The 14,209-nt window shown below is 37.9% G+C and overlaps 1 protein-coding gene across 2 annotated transcripts in view; it reads right to left on the bottom strand.

The window, feature by feature from the left end:
- The window catches only part of CLVS2 (clavesin 2), an 83,836-nt gene that overhangs the window by 32,424 nt on the left and 37,203 nt on the right, over nucleotides 1-14,209 (bottom strand). The window lies entirely within an intron of this gene.

Here is a 14,209-nt window from a genome sequence, read left to right as displayed (position 1 = left end):
AAATAAGATCTTTAAAAAAGAAAACTCACTTTATTCTATCTTACCGACTTCATTATAAACATTCTCCTTCCCTTATTTCAGCCATAGAAAAGGGCAGGAAATATGTGAAAACAAAATCAAAGCTTAGTGTTGTAGCGTAAGAAGTGTGGGGATGCATTTTGCTAGGTTATATTAAGTCAACACCCTCATAGCGCACCCCACAGGAAGAAATTGGGCCTATTGTAAAGCCAACCCCCTCTTCAGCAAGAGCTCACTTGTGTAAGTTTTGCATGTGAAGTGATTTAGAGAGGTGTTTTCTTTCTGTGCGACTAAACAGGTACATCCCACTTCACTCCGTAATACGAAGGAAATCCTTAACTGAATGAATTGCAACATCTGACCTCACTTGAGTATGCTACGGATTCCACATAAATGGACTGATTCCTGCTACTAGTTCAAAACCCCACACTGAACTGACTACAAAAGTCTTATTAAAAACAAACTATATCACTAGAAGCATCTCTCAAGTTATCACAATAACTGGAATTCTTTTGGATTCTATTCAGAGCATGAATGGGAACAAAGGAAAAACAAAGGAACTAAAATAATCATAGATGCATTTTCTAAATTTAGACTTTATCTTTCTTTCTTTCTTTCCTTTTTTTTAAGATTTTATGTATTTGATACAAAGAGATACAGTGAGAGAGGGAAGACAAGCAGGCTGAGTGGGAGAGGGAGAGGCAGGCTTCCTGCTGAGCAAGAAGCCTGAAGAGCCAAAGGCAGACACTTAATGACTAAGCCACCCAGGCGCCCCTAAATTTTTTCTTATATTAGATTGTCTAGTCAAAAACATGCATGGTATAATCCCATTAAAGTGTTCTAGTTTTGGGGGGACACTTAGGAGCATTAATAATTAATTCATGGTTTTCTATGTTCATTTTCAGAGCTAATAAGCGCTTCTCTTTGCAAAGCAATTTCTATCTCTGGGAGTAACACACCATAAAAGATAACAGAACTTAAATAAATAAATAAATAAATACATTAGAATAACTGAAGGTAAAATATGTCTCCTTTTATGTCAGTGCCTTACTTCCTTAATAAACACGTACTTTTCATTCCTCAAGAAGTTGTTAGAATAATAGAAATGAATCAGCTAGAAATACAGACATAATATTTTTTTTTAAGTCATGACATTTTTATACATAAAGAGAGAATAACGTATATACAATTTAAAGAATGCTAAGATAAACATGCAAGTGCCCTCCATTCAGCTTAAGAACTAGACATGGTTAGTAACCTTAAAGTTCACTGTATTCATATTCTCTGACCCTCTCCCACATTTTAAAATTTCATATTGTAATTTTCTTGCTTTTACTTTGGTAATATTATAAATTTATATTATATTTTTATAATTTCTTTCATAATTTTGTATATTTTATTTATTTTTATATTTTATAATTTTTTCTCTGTCAAAGAATTGTATGTATACATACAAACATCTCTAAAATATAGTTAGGTTTTTCTAAGTACTTACACTTTTTAAATATGTCACCGTAATGAATGTATTCTTCTGTTGTCACATTACATTGATTTTGAGGCTCCTCATATTTGAGTTTTATACATGCGCAGCTGTAGTTCATTGTCACGTTTGTATATAGTCTACTATTGTACAGTACATCATAATTTATTTTCTCTTGTCAGTGCATATTGTTTTCCAAATATTTGGTCTGCTTTGCCATCACCAGCCCTGCTGCTGTGTAGACTTCATCTTGTACATGTCTCTCGGGCATGTTCGAGGGTTTGTGTGGCGTGTATCTCTAAAGTGTTAACGTTGAGTCATAGAGTGTACATACTTCAACTTTACATGATTGGTAACAGGGATTATATCAATTTCCACCCCTCCTCCCCCCAGCAATAAGGAAGGTTCCAACTCTTCCACATACTGCACTTGGTATTGTCAATCTGTTTAATTTTTGCCAATGTATGGGTTGAGATAGATTTTCATGTAACTTTAATTCCCTAGTTACTTTGTCTTTGCTTATTTTAATTACATCATTAATAACATTATTTAATAATATAACTATTTAATACATAGGTATTTTCTTAGTCCTTGAGTGCCTGAATTTGGTTACTGTATCTGCTGATCTTGCTTACAGTATCTTGTCTATGGTGAACTCATATGTGGCTGATATTAATCATTGGGAATTGTGAAGTAGGTGGCTTGAAGATGCCTTGCTCCAGATAAGGTCTGTATCAGCTCCTACTAGCTCCTACTCCTACTCCTACCAGCTATCAATCTGGTTTGGCTTTAATGTAATTTCCCATTTTGGGATTCCTCTGATAGTACAGTGCATATTCAAATCTCAAACTCACATGAGAAAATTATGGTCTCAGATTATCAGAGGAGACTATTATTATTATTAATAACAATATTATTATTAATTACCAATATTATTATTACTATTATTTTTCTACCCACTTATGGGAGAGAAGGAGAGGTTTATTTAAAGGTTTCCTAGCCAGCAGGGATTTTCCTAGCACAAATCTTCCCTGGAGGAATGCAGAGTCTCACATTTAGTCCCCATTTGCCCTTAGTCTCAGCTGAGGCAAGCCTCATCTTGGCTTCTGCCCACCCCAGGCCTTAGGCAATCATTACCCTCGAAAGTGGCAGGTTCCCGCAGTCAACACTTGCCTCCAGAACCACCTGGCTTCACTTAATTCTCCTGGTTTTTGTTTTGTTTTGTTTTTCCAGAAGACTTAGTGTTCTTGCCTCATAGTTCAGGGGCGGGTGAGGGGTGGTGACTTCTCTCATGCTCCCTAGAGTTTAGCAAAGGATGTGAAAATATTTTTGTTGTGATTTATCTAACACCTCTGTGTTTCATGGCAGGAAGATCTTCAAGAATTTTTAACCTACTGCACTACCTGAAGCAGAACTACTTGGAATGCTTTTTTTTTTTTTTAAGGTTTTCATTTATTTATTTGACAGAGAGAGAGAGCACAAGTAGGCAGAGAGGCAGGCAGAGAGAGAGGCAGGCAGAGAGAGAGGGAAGCAGGCTCCCTTCTGAGCAGAGGGCCTGATGCAGGGCTCTTTCCCAGGACCCTGAGATCATGACCTGAGCCGAAGGCAGAGGCTTAACCCACTGAGCCACCCAGGTGTCCCTGGAATGCTTTTAAAATACGCTCTCCCGGGGTGCCTGGGTGGCTCAGTGGGTTAAGCCGCTGCCTTCAGCTCAGGTCATGATCTCAGGGTCCTGGGATCGAGTCCCGCATTGGGCTCTCTGCTCTGCGGGGAGCCTGCTTCCTCCTCTCTCTCTGCCTGCCTCTCTGCCTACTTGTGATCTCTGTCTGTCAAATAAATAAATAAAATCTTTAAAAAAAAATAAAAAATAAAATACGCTCTCCCGAATGGGCATTTAATCTCTAGAACAAAAGTGAATAAACATCAGCTATCAAGTTGTGAAGCTAAATGTCTTAGCTCAGTATTTTTAAACCGACAATCGCATGGAGCTCATGCACCTTTATAAAAAAATGTACATGCACACATACACACAAAACTTACATATGAGTTCATGGGCTTTCTTGGGTATATCTTTACATAAGGAAGGACGTGATCAGCACCAAAAAACAGTTGAGAGAGGACAAAAGAGAAGGGAAACACCTGACTTTGCAGTGAAATTCATCTATGTTAAAATTCGGATTCGGGACCACCTCTCAGGCATCAAAGTCCAAAACAAGGACAATATAACCCTTGATTCCCTCCTTCTCACCGTGATTGCCCGTCTTTCCTTCCTTTCTCGTCTCCTTGTGGTACTATAATGACTCGCACGTTATGCCTTCTGTAGCCATCAAGGTCCTTGGATACTCTGTTCCAGCTTTTTTATTCAGTGTTCTTTCTTTTTTTCAGTTTTGGAGGTTTTTATTGATATATTCTTAAGCTTAGAAATTCTTTCTTTAGTCAAGCCCAGTCTACTAATAAGTCCACCAAAGGCATCGTTTCTGTTACAGTGTTTCTGATCTCTAGGTATTTTTTCTTCTTTCTTAGACTTTCCATCTCTCTGCTTATACTGTCCATCTGTTTTTGCATGTTGTCTACTTTACCCATTAGAGCATTTAGCCTATCGATCAAAGTTGTTTAAAGTCCCTAGTCTGATAATTCCAACATTCCTGCCGTGTCTGGTTCTGATGCTTGCTCTGTCTCTTTAAGTTGTGTTTTTTTATTTTTTCTAGTATGCTTTATAATTTGCTTCTTGATAGCCAGACATCATGTACCAGATAAAAGGAACTGCTGTTAAGTCAGCCAACTGTAATGCGTTGGTGAGGCGTGGTGGGAGGGAAGTGTTCCACAGTCCTGTGATGAGGTCTTAGTCTGCTAGTGAGTCAGTGCCTCTGGACTGTGAACTCCCAAGAGTTTCTCAGTTTCTTCTCTTCCCTTAGGTGAGGCAGGTAGCCTAGAGTTGGGTATTTCTCTTTTCCTATGTGGAAGGCTAGAATTGGGTACCTTCCTACCCCCAGGCCAGTTTCTAAAAATACCCCCTCAAATTAGGCTCTGGTTAACTTTCTCCTGAGGGCAGACCCTGTTAAGATCAGAGGAGGGCACTTGTGATGAGCACCAAGTGTTGTATATAAGTGTTGAATTACTGAATTCTATATGTGAAACTCATAATACACTGTATGTGCACTAAGTGGAATTTAAATAAAAACTTGGAGAAAACAACAACAACAGAGTGCTCTGACATATTTTGAAATGGTTTCTTTTCCTTTCCCTCTGACAGAAGCACAAGGGGATTTTTTCCTAATATTTACTGAAAACCTGGTCCAGCTCCTGGAAGTAAATCTCAGAAAAGTGTGGAGGGCCCTCTATGACTGGGGCCCCTGGAATTTTTAAGATTTTTTTTTTTTTTTTTTTTTGTCAGAGAGAGAGAGAGAGAGGGAGAGAGAGCGAGCACAGGCAGACAGAATGGCAGGCAGAGGGAGAAGCAGGCTCCCTGACGAGCAAGGAGCCCGATGTGGGACTCAATCCCAGGACGCTGGGATCATGACCTGAGCCGAAGGCAGCTGCTTAACCAACTGAGCCACCCAGGTGTCCCCCCCTGGAATTTTTAACTCTCAGCCCCATTCCCAACGAGCCTCCAGCAATTTGTCATTTAACATTCACGATGTCCTGTCCTAGCATTAGTTCCCACCAAGATCTGTTTCCCCTGATGAGTCTCTGCTCCAGTAAGCCAAGACTCCCTGCGTTCACCTATCTGTCCCTCCAGTCTTGGTGACAGAGGTGCTACCTCACCTCTCTATGAATCTAAGAAGAGTTGTTGATCTTTCAGTCTGTCCAGCTGTTTGTTGTTAGGACAAAGTAACATCTTCCATGCTTCCTACAAGCAGAACTGGAAACCAGAAGTCTGATCTTCTCACCTCTAATCATGCCCCAAGCCCTGCAACATTTATATCCTTAGCTCTGTGTAGCTTCATATTTTCACATTCACCCTCATGATCACAGTAAGGCCCCAAATCCACTGTGTCCTCTCCCCTGCTTGGCACATAACTTCCCTGTACCCTTGTCACATCTGTTAATGTTCATGTGTGGTTTTATAGCTTGTTGACTGTTCTCTCCCATGTGCCTCGCATGTCTTTCCCTCCCTTTTCTTGTTGTCTTCTAAAGTTGATCTTTTAAGACCTACTCCAGGTGACAGCATCTCCAGGAAGCTCTTTTCAATCCCTTCTCTCACTTTTCCATGCCCCATTCTCCCTTGAAAGCCCATCTCTGCCATCATGAGCACAATGCCTCAGTCTCTCACTGCACTTGCCCATATGACCCTGAAATTGTCTCTTCATTTGTCCACCTCAACTATTAAACTGGGAGCTCTTCAAGTGCTTGATTGTGTGTTTTATATGTCTGTTGGTGCTGGGCCTGCATCCATCTCTACCTACTTCATGCCCCAACCAATAGGGCAGGGGATGGAAGGTGAAAACAAAAGAATCTGACAGCTGGGCTTCTAAATAAGAGAGTTCTGTCAATTAGAAGCATGTGAGCAAGATTTAAAGGACCAAGTGGAGGCAACAGTCATATTTTTTTTTGCTGCAGTGGCAGCTGCTATGCAAACTCCAGTGGGACAACTGTTCATGGCAGTATGTGGATACTACCCTCCACTATCTAGGTATCACTAGGTCAGAGGCTGCTGGGATGGCAGTAGTGAGAGGGTGGAGACAGCAGTTTCTTGACCTCTGAGTCACATCTGCAGGGTTGGGACCTCAGAACGAAGAAAGCAGACACAGTCCCCTAGCGACAATGTAATTCCTCCCATGTTTCCAATGAAAATCCATTTGTCATTGAGCTATCCAGAGAGATTTCTGTTTTGTGCACTGAACTCAGATCCAGACCGTGTGTGATTCATTTTTACATTCCTAACATTTTAAAAACTTCAGCGTGTGTGTGTGTGTGTGTGTGTGTGTGTGTGTATCCCAGAGCAGAGCTAGATGAATGTTTTTTGAATAGAATAGATTCTGGTATTTACCACTTAAGTAAAATATTTAAGTAAGCTGAGCCACAATTTCCTTATCTGCAAAATGGAAACATTTATTAGGACTGTTAATGGCCAACCATAGCAGTTAATCATTAAGCATACCTCCAAATACTGGGCTACCATATTAAATATCAGTTTTCACTACACACATAGAAACGACCATGGAAGTAATTTTATAATGGTTTAATGAGACGTTGTTTGGTCCTAAAACACTACATAGTACAAAATAATAATTAAAATAACAGCTTACGGGGGTGTCTGTGTGGCTCAGTCAAATAAGCAACTGCCTTTGACTCAGGTCGTCATCTCAGGGTCCTGGGATCAAGTCCCTCATCAGGCCCCCCTGCTGAGTAAGGAATCTGCTTCTCCCTCTTCCTCTGCCCTCCCCCCTGCTCCTGTGACTCCCCCTCTCTCTCCTTCTCTCCTTCTCAAATAAATGAAAACTTGATAGAATAGAATAGAATACAACATACAATACGCTGATCACTGACTCTGCTGGCCACAATATTCTTCATTGGAGATTATGAAGTAAGAAGCACCTTGTAATTAGTGAGAGTACAGCCAAGATGGGTGGAAGAAAGTTAACAGAATTTCTACCTACTAAAAACTTCTGGCAATTCACCTGCTTCCGTTCATTTTCTTCTTGAGTGGTATACTTTCTGCTGGATGTACAAATTTTCTTGACTGAACATTGAGTTAATGGAAACTTGGCCTGCCAAAGCTCTAGTGGAATTCAACATCTCTCCAAGCCTCTGTTGACCATACACTCAAGTAAACATCTTTCTTTGGGAGAAGACGGATTTGGAAGCATTTCCTTCACATAATACGTGAGTTTCCTTAAAAGTTGATTGCTATTGCCAACTATTACAAAATGATATCAGTCAAAGCAAAGCCTCTACTTTCTTCTCATTGGCATATAAACTGTATAGACACTATAGGTACTGGCACTGTGGGCACTCTATAGAGAGGTAAATATATGTATCTGTATCAAATGTACATAGGTAAGTTATTGATATATTTTTAGCAAAAATATGTTTGCCTCAGATATCTAGCTATCCAAGAAGAAAAACTGGAGAATGAATTGTTAATATATTGTTAAATTCTTTAATTGATTTTGATGAAATACAAAAAAAATTGTAAAATACTATTACAAGTAAATTGTAAGATTTGAGAACAATATAAATCAAAATAATTTCTGGTACAATCAAAGTACAGTTTGTAGCCATAAATGAGCAAAATGAAGGTTTTTTTATGAGAATTAAAAATACAACTTTGGGGGCACCCGGGTGGCTCAGTGGGTTAAAGCCTCTGCTTTCGGCTCGGGTCGTGATCCCGGAGTCCTGGGATGGAGCCCTATATCCGGCTCTCTGCTCAGCAGGGAGCCTGCTTCCTCCTCCTCTCTCTCTGCCTGTCTCTCTGCCTACTTGTGATCTCTGTCGGTCAAATAAATAAATAAAATCTTAAAAAAAATTTAAAAAGAAATACAACTTTGGTCTTGTTTCACAAGACTGTCTAGAGTTCCTGAAATGATCAAGATTGTTAAGAATTGACCTCAGTGTAAACATAGGCAAAAATTGTATGTGGAACTCACTCATTCAAAATTAAACTCATTAGCCTTTTTAAAGATAGATAGATTGATTGACTGATTGATTTTAGGGTGGTTACAGAGGGAGAGGGAGAGAGAGTCCCAGGCAGACTCCCCACTGAGCTCAGAATTCAATGCGGGGCATAATATCATGACCCCGAGATCACAACCTTAGCCAAAACCAAGAGTCAGATGCTTAAGGGACTGCACCAAACTGGCATCCCCATTAATTTTTTTTAAATCTTTCTTTTCTACCTTTACTGCACTTTTTTGAAGCATATAATTTCAACTATTATATGCACAATGCCAAAGTGCATATAATGATAAATCATAGCATATAACACCTAGAAATTACACTTTTAATTCCATAATTCTATCCCTAAAATTATACTAAAATTAAAAATATTGCACTATTTTTTATGCTGATTTTAGTATAGATATTGGACATAATTATTATAGACATTCTGAATATCAAATAAAGTATTAAAAAAAAAGTTACTCATAACCTTACCAACCAGAAACAAAAGCAATCTTAAGGTATGCTTTTAATTTTTTTCAGTTAAGCTTTATATAGATGACATGAAATTCTATATAAAAGTCTGGAATTATGAGAATAATTTTTACATTGCTTCATAGGTATAAAACATATGTAATAATATCACACTTTCTAAAAGTATGCTTAGGTATAGAAAGTAGAAGGTGACTATTACAGCAGCCGGTACTACTAGCTCCTTAGATTGCACAAATATTAGTGCAATATCCTTCAGATATGTTGAAACTTAAGATTGGTCTGCTTTACAGAGAAGTGTTAGGAAAAGGGGGAAGATGAGGAAGGCATCCCTGGGAAGGACAGATCTAAAATGCAGCCCAGAATATTGAAGAGAATAGAGTGGAAATGGAAGAGTACACAGTGAAAGTTTGCCAATGTGGAGAATACAGGTTTAACATTCTGGATAGTTGTAGGAAAGTCTCAATTAAGAGTTCTGTTAATAGAGAATTCAGAAAATTTTAATAAAGATTCTCTTAGCTAATCTAATAAAGAAAATGAGCACATGGAAGGAAGAAAGGAAGGAAGGAAGGAATAAAGGAAGGAAGGGGGGGCAAGGCAAGGAAAAAAAGAAAAAAACTGATGTGCCTTGACATACTAACCACACCATATTTTCCTAAATATGACTTTTGGGCATAATAGCATTTGTATACTCATATCTATCTTTTAGAATGTTGGGTAAGCTATTTGTATATCCATCCTACCTATTTTCTTAAAGATCAAGATTCCTGAAGGAAATCATGTTTGTCCTAGTTCCAAAGGTCTGCTTCCATTTCCCACCTCTAGTATTCTGTACAGTATCTGGACCTAAAGAGAATGGAGCTATAGCTGCAACTCCATATTTGTAGCCTCATTAATATTGGGCAGGCAGACCTAGGCAAGTCATTTCATTGCTTTCAGGAGGGAAACAAGGATTTTTACCAAAATATTCTAACTAGTGTATTTTGCCAAATTGAGAGAGAACAGCCAGGAAACTATTTAATGACCAGCTAATTGGAATGTCTTTTTCTATGCCTGCCTCATAACTGGTAATGAACTGTATGTAAATGGAGGCAAATAACAGATTGAAAACAAAGGCTCTTGATGTGGTACACAGCTAAGGGTTTTTTTTTTTTTTTTCCCCTTCAAGATTTTATTTATTTAATTTGACAGAAACAGAGCACAAGCAGGGGGAGCAGCAGCCTGCAGAGGGAGAGGAAGAAGCAGGCTCTCTGCTGAGCAAGACACCCAATGTGGGGCTTAATTCCAGGACCCTTGGTTCATGACCTGAGTCCAAGGCAGATGCTTAACTGCCTGAACACGCAGGTGCCCACAGAGCTAAGTTTTAAACTGGGATTGTACAAATGCAGGAGGGTGCCTCACCTCCAACCTCCTAACTTCTAACTGCCTGGTAAAACTTCATGCTATCCAGGTAAGCAGATAGTAAAGGAACTGGGTTAGATGCAGAGAATTGTGTAGAAACAAAATTTAACCAAAAGAGGTAACTGCTCTGATATGTAGAGAAACAATAATTATTAACATTTTCTAGGTTTACTTAACACGTGGGAGTTTGAGAAAAGAGAAAAAATAATTAAATGGTTAAAAAATGAGTAATCAATTCTTATTAGAGGAAACAAGTCAGCCTTCAAAGATATATTACATTGTATTTTAAAATAAGCACTTAGCGAGATTTCCTATTTGATGAGCAATCTATGAAACAAAATGCACATAAATTACAGACTTAAATTGTAATGATTCCTCAGAAAACTACATCTTAATTTTAATAAGGGTTTTAAGAAACATGGATTAATCATGACAGATCATTTAAAAAAGTAACTAACAGTATACATTAATTTCCCATTAATATGTAGCATTCTAGGTAAAAATTCTTTTTAGAATTAAAATATCATATATCATATATCATATCTTAATCATACCATATCTTAAAATTTTTAAGATATGAATATATTTTGAAATGATTTTGCCCTCCCAAATGTTAAAATCCTAATCTAAATATGTACTAAAATATAGATAACTTTCTAGATTAAATTTTTAAATTTAAAATTAATATCCCTAGATTTGCATGACATACTTTACAATATCTTTTTGTTCTAAGACCTTTGGCAAAATGTCAACTATTGTTTAAATTGTCTATTGTGAATATAAGTGCGTCAACATGTATTTCTCTTAGGGGTGGTCAACAGAGTGTGTTCTACCCAAAGGCAAATATATATCATTTCTGACATTTCTATTTAAAAAGTAGCCATTTCCCCCCATCCTCCTATATACATCAATATTTAGCTAATGAAGGCTTCATGACACTGTGACTCCTAATAATTCTTTTTTGCTCTGTCATTGTCCTTTTATGAAATTCAGTTCCCTTTATAAAGATGTGCTAGATTTGCTCTTTTTCAGTTTTGTCTGAGGGTGTCCTCTGGTTTCATTTTTAAGTTAATGAGAAATGATGCCCATGTACAATGAAGTTGCCTGATAGTCTCCTTTATAGGGTGCATGAAAAAAAGCATAGAGGGACTTATCAAAGGCCTGTACATTCTCAATGCAAATTACTAGGAAACCTGCCATAGGATTCTAAGGTGTTGAATAATCATGACCTTTAATTGTGAGTGGATATATGCTGTGGGAAGCTCAGGTCTCACACCAACATTTTGAATACAAGGATTTTATTACATTATTTTCATGATTCTACAATCAGAATTTATTGTTTGGACTAAGAGACTCTTAACTTTCACTCAAGAAGACTAGGAGGAATCTTCTCAGGTCACTCAGGACACAGTGGTGGTCAAGGGGTTCTCCAGTTTAAAAAGCCACAGACCCAAAGAAAAGCAAGGAGATACCCTTTCCTCATCCAAGACAGCACATGATTATCATCTGCTCAAGTGAAAATGAGTGTTTTGTGATCTTCTTATCATTGCTGTAATCTTAGTATAGACCATAATTTCTAAATTTTTAATTTTGTTTTAAAAATCTTAAATAAGGGATGCCTGGGTGGCTCAGTTGGTTAAGCAGCTGCCTTTGGCTCAGGTCATGATCCCGGCGTCATGGGATCGAGTCCCACATCGGGCTCCTTGCTAAGCAGGGAGTCTGCTTCTCCCTCTGCCTCTGCCTGCCATTCTGTCTGCCTGTGCTCACTCTCTCTCTCTCTGACAAATAAATAAAATCTTTATAAATTTTAGTTTTTTTTTAAACATATATTTTTATCCGAAGGGGTACAGGTCTGTGAATCTCCAGGTTTACACATTTCACAGCACTCACCATAGCACATACCCTCCCCAATGTCCATAACCCCACCCCCCCAATCCCCTCCCCCCATCAACCCTCAGTTTGTTTTGTGAGATTAAGAGTCACTTATGGTTTGTCTCTTGTCTCCCTCCCAATCCCATCTTGTTTCATTTACTCTTCTCCTACCCCCTTAACCCCCCATGTTGCATCTCTTCTCCCTCATATCAGGGAGATCATATGATAATTGTCTTTCTCCAATTGACTTATTTCGCTAAGCATGATACCCTCTAGTTCCATCCACGTCATCGCAAATGGCAAGATTTCATTTCTTTTGATGGCTGCATAGTATTCCAGAAGATGTGGTATATATACACAATAAATAAAATCTTTAAAAATAAAATCTTAAATAACAGTATAGTTGGTTTGTTTAAATCTACAAAGAATAACCCCAATTCCTTTTTGACCAGTAATTTGTCATTTGTAAAAAATAAGTAAACATAACAATCACTTGTAAATAACATGTAAATATATTGTAAATAACAGCATAATAACTTGTTATACACGGATGCCACAGGAAAGAAAATATTATTCCATTTTTTTTCCTTTTCCTGCTAGTTTTGAACACTTGTATTGAAGTAATCCATACACTTGGCTTCTAGGTTCCAGTGATGAATCTACTTACTCATAAGATAAATGCATTCCTGTCAACAAAAGAATCCCTGCCACAAACACAGAATTACTAAATACAACAGAGGGATATTATAGAGAGAAAGCCTCCTAGAGTCCCCTATGACTATATGGTCAGGGACTCTGCAGTCTGTGGGCTAGAACTGACTAATCTATCTCAAAGTCTCTAGTATACTTTAATTTTAGACAAATCATTATATATTTTTTCCTGTGCCCACCATTAATCAGTTGGTGCTGGGTAACTTTGCTTCAAACACGACCCTCCTCACCCGGCAAGGGTCCTTGGAATACAAACGCTGGTTTATTAGTTTAGAGAAATCCCTACACCTGGATAAAACTCTTAAATTACACTGGTGATTCAATGGCATCAACTCTGTGTGGAGAGAGGAATGTCTGAGTGTTGACGCAGCTTAGAGGGATATTATATAAAATATTCCTCCTCAAAAGAGCTCTCCCTAGCTAAAACTATTTCTTAAAGTAAAACCAACCCGGAAAACTAATTGGAACATGTTTAGTCATCACATAACAGGCAGGAAGATCTTTCTTTTGTGAGCAAAATAAGTATGGTGTTCTCCCCAGCTACTTTTTCTGTCAGAGAAGTTTGATAACAGATTGAAGCAAATCACAGCCACAGAGCCTTAACACGAAGACACAAGGCTTACTTAAGTTAGTTGCTGCTGGTGTGTGCCTGGTACACACAGGAGGCAAGACAATTAACACAAGGCCTGCAGAACACGATACAAGGCCATTCTCACACCTCTTCACATCCATGAAATACCAATTTCAGTCAAGTATAATAGCAGGAGAGAACCCAAAGTAAAAATTACCAACTTATAAAATTGTTTACATCGTCATGTTCCCAAGTCAGGTTCTTCTATTAAAAATGAATGCGACCTGTACCCCTGGGGATAAAAATATATTATATGTTTATAAAAAATAAAATTAAAAAAAAAATGAATGCAAACAAGGGTAACAAAAAATTGTGCCACTTCTAATCAAAATAGAATATGTAGTAATTTTCTGTGACCTGTATCTTGAGGCCTCAAGCTCCAATCTGTAAGTCAACTGCAGACAATCTTACTATTACCCCAGCCAGTGTATCAATAATGTATTAGGTCTCTCACTAGACTTCTAAACTACCTCAGTAACACACATTCAGAAGTGCTGACAATCTCATATTCAAAATTGCCAAAGGCAAGTTAAGCCACAGAACATCGGGCTGGAGGAATTGAGAAGAGCAAATTATAAAAAGAATTAGGCAGAAATCCTTAAGTGGATATTTCAAGACACTCCTGCCTACATCAGGCATGTGAAACTAGACCAGATTGTTTTTAATGATGAAACTCAATGCTGCAAGGGTTTGGCAAGACAGGAGCCGTCAGATTCTGTTGAGGGAATATAAATTGGTAAAACATTCCTGGAAGAAACCTCAAAATATACTGCTTTTGTCCCCTAATGCCAGTTCTAGAAACCAGTTACGAGGAAATCATCATTAATTAGAATAAAATTTTATGTATAACAGCGTTTTATACATATTTTGTAATGAGGAAAACATTGGGATCAATTTAAAGTTACTTTAACAAAACAGTGAATAAATGAATAATGTGTTTATAATATATAATGTTCAAGAGCAACTAAAATGGTATTTTCAAAGAATTCTTAATGACAAAAAAT

This window comes from Lutra lutra, chromosome 6 (assembly GCF_902655055.1).
Source record: "Lutra lutra chromosome 6, mLutLut1.2, whole genome shotgun sequence".
Taxonomy (NCBI): Eukaryota; Metazoa; Chordata; class Mammalia; order Carnivora; family Mustelidae; genus Lutra; species Lutra lutra.
Note: the sequence above shows the minus strand (reverse complement) of the source record. Positions and strands in the feature narration are given on the sequence as shown.